Source organism: Poecilia reticulata, unplaced genomic scaffold, assembly GCF_904066995.2.
Source record: "Poecilia reticulata unplaced genomic scaffold, P_reticulata-male-v2 Scaffold_121, whole genome shotgun sequence".
Classification (NCBI taxonomy): domain Eukaryota; kingdom Metazoa; phylum Chordata; class Actinopteri; order Cyprinodontiformes; family Poeciliidae; genus Poecilia; species Poecilia reticulata.
The window spans coordinates 1-6,973 of NW_027675219.1; the positions used below are offsets into that span (position 1 = coordinate 1).

A 6,973-nucleotide genomic window follows, 5' to 3' on the forward strand; every position below is an offset into this window, starting at 1 on the left:
TTTTGATGATAAATACAGAAACAAGCATAAAAATCAAAACATCTACAATGGCGATAGTAATATTAATGATAAAATAATAGTCAGTGCAAAGTATCCTACAAATTCTTTGGTGGGGGGCGGTGAGGGACCTGGAAAAAGGCTAGGGGGCGCTGGCCCAAAAAAGGTTGAGAAACACTGTTTTATATGAACCTCTACATAGGACATACGAAAATAGTTCTACGGCTTTTCACCTGTGTGAATCATCATGTGCTGAGTTAAATTCCTTTTTTGAATAAAGGTTTTTTCAACGTTCACACATGAAAATGGCTTTTCACCTGTGTGAATCACCATGTGCTGAGTTAAAGTCGGCTTTTGACTAAAACCTTTTCCACAGGTTCCACATGAAAATGGCTTTTCATCTGTGTGAATCATCATGTGCCGAGTTAAATTCGTTTTTAGACTAAAGCCTTTTCCACAGGTCCCACATGAAAATGGCTTTTCACCTGTGTGAATTATCATGTGCTGTGTTAAACGAAGTTTGTGACTAAAACCTTTTCCACAGGTCCCACATGAAAATGGCTTTTCATCTGTGTGAATCATGTGCTGAGTTAAATTCGGTTTTTGACTAAAACCTTTTCCACAGGTCCCACATGAAAACGGCTTTTCACCTGTGTGAATCATCATGTGCTGTGTTAAATGAAATTTGTGACTAAAACTTTTTCCACAGGTCACACATGAAAACAGCTTTTCACCTGTGTGAATCATCATGTGCTGTGTTAAAATTTAGACTAAAACTTTTTCCACAGGTCCACATGAAAATGGCTTTTCACCTGTGTGAATCATCATGTGCCGTGTTAAACAATTTTTGACTAAAACTTTTTCCACAGGTCACACATGAAACGGCTTTTCACCTGTGTGAATCATCATGTGCCGAAAAATTTTGACCAAAACTTTTCCACAGGTCCACATGAAAACGGCTTTTCACCTGTGTGAATCATCATGTGCTGTGTTAAACGAGATTTGCGACTAAAACTTTTTCCACAGGTCACACATGAAAACGGCTTTTCACCTGTGTGAATCATCATGTGCTGTGTTAAACGAGATTTGCGACTAAAACTTTTCCACAGGTCACACATGAAAACGGCTTTTCACCTGTGTGAATCATCATGTGCGAGTTAAATTAATTTTTGACCAAAACTCTTTCCACAGTTCACACATGAAAATGGCTTTTCACCTGTGTGAATCCTCTTATGAGCATCAAGAGAATATTTGCAAGCAAAAAGCTTTTTACAGGTCACACAGGAGAAAGGTTTTCTTCTTTTCTGATTTTGCTTCTCAGCTTCAGCAGCTTCTTGGAAGATGACCTGCTCCTTGTTTGGTTCTGATTCAGTTTGGTTTGTTTGTTCATAAACAGGAACCACCATGCAGGTATTAGTCTCCTGTTTTAATTCAAGCTGTTCTTCACCCTGACTGGAGTAAACTTCTTTCTCTTCCACTTTTATTTGTTGATATTCTAGATCCTGCTGCTCTTCTTTTATATGTTGATCTTCTGGCTCTTCTTTTTCTTGTTTCACCTGCAGAGGTTCTACCTCGTCCTGGTCCAGATTGGATCTCCTCTCCTGGTTATACATCTCGTTCTCATAAACGTTATGTTGCAGGCAATCTGGAGAGGAAAACAGAAAAAAAGAGGAATTGTTAACGTTACTGAAGTAATTAACAGATGTTTGTTATCCTTTAGTAGTCAGCCCCGCCTACGCCTCACTACTCCTCTGGACTTGCTACTGCCCAGTTCTCTGTCTAACAGGTCCGGAAAATCCCCATAACTTGGAGATTACCCTAAAGATAGTTTATGGAGCATTATCTAGTCAAACTGGGAGCGGAAAGGACTCGTCTAGCTCTAACTACCTTCGATCCAGACGTTATGACCCTTTTCAGTTGAGGAACAATCAGCTGAGTAGCCCTCACAACTGCATAACCCCTACAACCACTCCTGTTAACGATAGCTCCTTCCCTAAAATAACGGCACTTGTTAACGGCTAGATTGGATTTAGTGACTTAGATTTAAGTCCCAGGGTCATTATTCCAACACTCACCAGAGGAAAACACAAAGTCACCACATCTCTAGAGTCATGTATGCTTTCTTTACTACAATCAGGAAAACCAATACTGATTAAAAATGACACAATTAAATTCACTGTCCACAATTCTCATTAGTATTTTAGAATATAACTTTATTAAGCAAGCTTTAGCAGGGGCAAATGACAAGCAGGTTTATTTTCCAAAGATTATGAAATCGGTAAGAATATAATAAAATCAATTTAAAATCAATCACATCCTGTCTTCATTCCTATCCCTAACCTGTGTCACTAAGTCTACTGAGCGAGACTTTGGGGGAGAGGCAGGTCAACTCATACCCAATGGCACTTGGTCTCGGCAGCTGTAATCTTCAAATATCCTTGGCCAAAGTCTTTGCCCCGGAAGAGCAAAGTCCTCTTTCAGAAGAGAAGCAGAGCAGAACTGTTCGTTATCCTTCTAACGTGCAGAATCTTTGTCTTTAAATGACCTCTGTCTCTTCTCCAAGTCTGCTGCAGTAGAGTTGAGAATGTTGGGTAGAGGCAGAGGAGTTGGTCGGATCAGGAACCAGGGTCGGGGCTGATGGAACTCGTCCCTTCTTGGCGGCGTGAAGTCTTGAGCTTCCCTTGGTCCCGGGGTGCGGTCCTCTGCTGGTCTTTAGCCTGCTTCCTCTTGTTGGCTCCTCTTCTGCGCCGCGGACGAAGAACGTCTTTCCTCCCCTATCCTCTGGTTTTTATACCCTCTCAACCCAGGGCTGTCTACGGGGCAGGGCTACGTGACTTTAGAGCCGTCCCACTGTCTGTGGAAAGTCCCAACCTTCCCCAACCATCACCTCCCTTATGACTCACTTATGCCTCATTACAGCAACTCTCCGGTACTTCCCCTTTTTTCCGCTGGCCATCTGTAATTCATCACAAAGCATAATCAATTTTCCACTGGCCATCTGTTTCTGGCCATCTGTTCCCCCAGCAACCCCACCCTGCTCAGTGTACTCATTACCACACAGTTTTATTCTGTTTCTTACAATCTTAAGTCTCTCTTCATTCAGTCATTGTAATTCATCACAAAACATAATCAATGTGTTACTTTATCAACTTATTACTTCAGTATGACTCTTCCTCACATCTCTTATTTTTAATAATCAATGATCATTGTACAATAATCAAGCTGTTATTATTAACTCAAAGGTACAAACCTAAATTTCTCTAATGTATTATAACATTCTAACTTATCAAAAAGACAGTACATATATGTTGATTATGCATTACAGACGTTCTTACTTTTACAGATGTATTATATTTTATACTTGTTTCTCTTAATCATCATTAAATCAACATACAAGATTTGCTGTTATCTCTCAGGCCTTTATTCCGTTTTCTGCGTGTACCTGGACAGATCTCACACTCTTATACCAGTTTTCATGACACAGACGTTCATCATTTAAGACAGAAATCACCAAACAAACACATCTGAAAATTCAAGAGTGCAGACATTCAGCTGACATTTGGAAAATTACCAAATTAAATATTTCTGATTAATTTATTCACTGTAGGTATGATTGTTATTGTTTAAAAATTATTTTCTAGTATTATTTCGAGTATTTTCTATGTTGAAGCGATTAACTTTTTATTTTTATTACTTTGAACTTTGAGTTCAGTTTCATGTTTCATGTAAAGAAATTTTTTGTTTCTTTACTTAAAAAAAAAATCCTAACCCAAGAACCCAGAATCTTGACAGTTTGTCCATTTTCTGTAAGTTTAGGGACTGGTACAGGACCAGCATGCACTGGGCTTTCACCAGGTCTTATCTTTTTTTACTGCTAAGAATAATGATAATTCTTAGCAACAGAGAAAATATGCAAACAAAAAAAGAGACGCAAACAAATGAAATACAGCAAACAAGAAGAGATGACGGAAACAAAAAGCAAATAAAATGTAGCAAACAAAAAAAGAGACGCAAACAAAAGACCCTCCTGCTGTGCTGGACCAAAACAGCAGAAGATGCCTCAGCACCGCAGGATATTGTTGATCAGATCGACGGACTATTGACGTGAGGGCTTGACAGACAACGTTTCGCAAGTAAGATGGACATAAATATTGTGTATATTTTGTGATTAGAATATTACTTTACTGTATATATGTCCACCAGTGAAATATCAGCTAATGCTAGCTGGTATAGTGCTATAGTACTTGGTGTTCAGTCCCCGCTCTGAAAGGTAACAGAGATTATTTTTTAAAAAGTTTCAGTTATTTTCTAACACTGACTTAGATATCTGATACAAGAGCCTATTATAGAAATGAAACATTATAAAAATAATATTACACGTTATAACATTCACCAGAAAAGTTTACAAAGATGGCAATGGCTATTATGAACTTCACTCTGTCAAAGTAAGATACCTCCCAAATCTCCCGTTTTTGTTTTGAAGGTTTCCTGTGTGTGTGTGTGTGTGCGCGCTAAACATGTATAGCTTAATATTATTCAGTATTAATCATTATTTATTTCTGTCTATATTTATATAATATGTATTGATAAGACGAGAGCGGTCCATTAGGCGTCTGTCCTTTTATTATGTCTATGTGAGAAACGACCCGGTCTGCGGAAGACGGGTCCTTCGAAGGCTACAAATATGGACGACCAGAAGAGAGAAGCTGTAGCCTTCAGCTAGCTGCCTAGCCTCCATCTCGGCGTTATGTTGCTTAGCAACTGTGACAACGTGAAGCACAGAGTGCTAAGGAAAAAAACGGACTCGAAGTTAGTTTTTTACTCGTTTTTTTCTGTATTATTCTTCACCTTTTGTGATAAAGGCTGTTCCATACTAAAAAAGAAATCTGTTTGATTCTAAAATGTTTAAACATTTATAGCAAGGAATGTAAGCAAATTATTCATTTTCAAATACTCTCTAGATCTCAGGAAGTAAGACATTACAGTTAAATAAAACTATTATGTTTGAAGGCTTAACTTTAATCAGTAAAACCCATTTGTTCAGGAATAAATACTTCAGTGAAACAAATTTTTTACAACTATTACCTGGCTTAATATCTGTGTTCCACCTCCACTCATCGGGGAAAACTAGCAGGAGTTTTTAAAACGATTTGCCGGGAGACGTGCGTTCTCTCTCGGTGTACCGAACATGGAGCGCCCGGTCAGCTGACAGCTGGCGAGGGGAGCTGGCTGTTAATGCAGCGGGAGCAGACATCTCCGAAAACGTCGGAGCAATATTGCAATTAAGTGATTTATTGATGCACCTAGCAGATATTTGAGATCTATACATCTACATTCTCGCCGAAAAATATTGTAAAAAATCATTTTGTGTAATACAGCAAAAAATAAATAAAAAATTGCTGCCATTGCTGCGTTTCTCAACACCCGTTTTAAAGGATGCAGACCCTAAATTTGGAGAAGGCTGTTTTTTGTTCGACTCCCTCTAGTGGTCTGGAGCACTTCCGTTTTCAGCACTTTTTGTTTGCATCTTTTGTTTGCTGCATTTAATTTGCGTCTCTTTTTGTTTGTTGCATTTTATTTGCTGTTTGCTACATTTTATTTGCCTTTTGTTTGCGTCATTTCTTCTTATTTGCTGCATTACATTTCTTTGAATCTCTTTTTTTTGTTTGCTTGTTTTCTCTGATGCCGCGCATTTGCACCCGTCGGCCACAGGTTCATATAAAGACCAGCTGTGCCTTTATGTGGAAGGATAAAAAGAAACTGTTCATTATAGAAACAAACAGAACAGATTCCAGGATGATTTTAGAAATACGGAGTTGTGTCTGCCTCTTTATTTAACCTGTTGTATCCTGTTTACAGGAAAAAATCTGCGTCTATTACAGCGACACCAGCCATGTTGCGTGAAACACTTGCTTTACTAGCCTTTTGCTGAATTGTTTTTCATATTTCTCCTGTTTATGAAAGTAAGTCTCAGCAGTTAAAGGAGGAGAGCCCTAAGAAAGATAACTGGTTCTATTTTCTCTCTACATAAATAAGCCATTCTCACAGCGTAGTTGTGATGTTTGCGCTCTTTTATCTGATATAAAAACATTTATACAGGAGGGGAACGGTTACTAAAATGACCCTCATGCAGAAAGCTTCATACATTCAAACCTTAACCTGAATCCAAACGCTGGTGTTTCTTACCTATTCGGTATAAGATTATCTTGGGCTTCCGGGAGAAATCCAGCAGTCTGCGTTGATCATCCATCTCTTCCTCTTGATGATTTCTTTAAACTCTGTGAATGTTTCTTCAACAGCAGTCAAATGCTTGTTGATAAACTCGTTTATACAAACTCTCGAAAATTCAACAAAACAACCATGCGCCATCTTGTTTCTCGTCTTCTTCTTCGTCTTTTTTATGGCGGTTGGCAAACAACTTTAAGGTGCATTACCGCCACCTTCCAGGTTGGAGTATGGATAAGAAGCTCATAGCCTCCTCGTTCTTCTAAGAAAATTAAAAATACTATCAAAAACTATATCTCCCGATTAACTCTGAAACAATTCTCTTATAACCAACTTATTTTTATTACTACTAAGCTCACTAAGTAGTATCTTTCTTTCCCGTACATACGTGTTGGTTTGGACATACAGGATTAAATAGTACTCTTAACTTAATGAATAAACTTAATACAGGTTGTTGTATTTATTGTGGAAAGTTAGAAACAGTACAGCATATCTTTTTAGAAAAAAATTAATTGTTAATGCATGTCACCATGAGAAAAGCCTTCTGGGTTTTGCTTAAAAACTTTTTAAAATATTAAAATCACACATTTTTGCTCATGAAGTGAAAAAATCATTTGGAAAACAAACTTATTGTCAGGAATCTTTTCTTGTTATTCTATGTTTTTGTTTGTGACTCAAAGTTTTGCTTGTGATTCTTACATGACATTATGGGCAGGGCCTAAAATTACAACAAAAAGATTTCTGGTGTGTG

At 38.0% G+C, this 6,973-nt stretch overlaps 1 long non-coding RNA gene across 1 annotated transcript; it reads right to left on the reverse strand.

Annotated features, from left to right (window-relative positions):
• Positions 1–1,191: 1,191 nt before the first annotated feature.
• LOC145550624 (uncharacterized) lies at positions 1,192–6,498 on the reverse strand. The gene is made up of 3 exons (XR_014086494.1): positions 6,184–6,498; positions 2,394–2,953; positions 1,192–1,642 (listed from the first exon to the last, which is right to left on the reverse strand). It is a non-coding gene; the product is annotated as an uncharacterized LOC145550624 (long non-coding RNA).
• Positions 6,499–6,973: the final 475 nt, after the last annotated feature.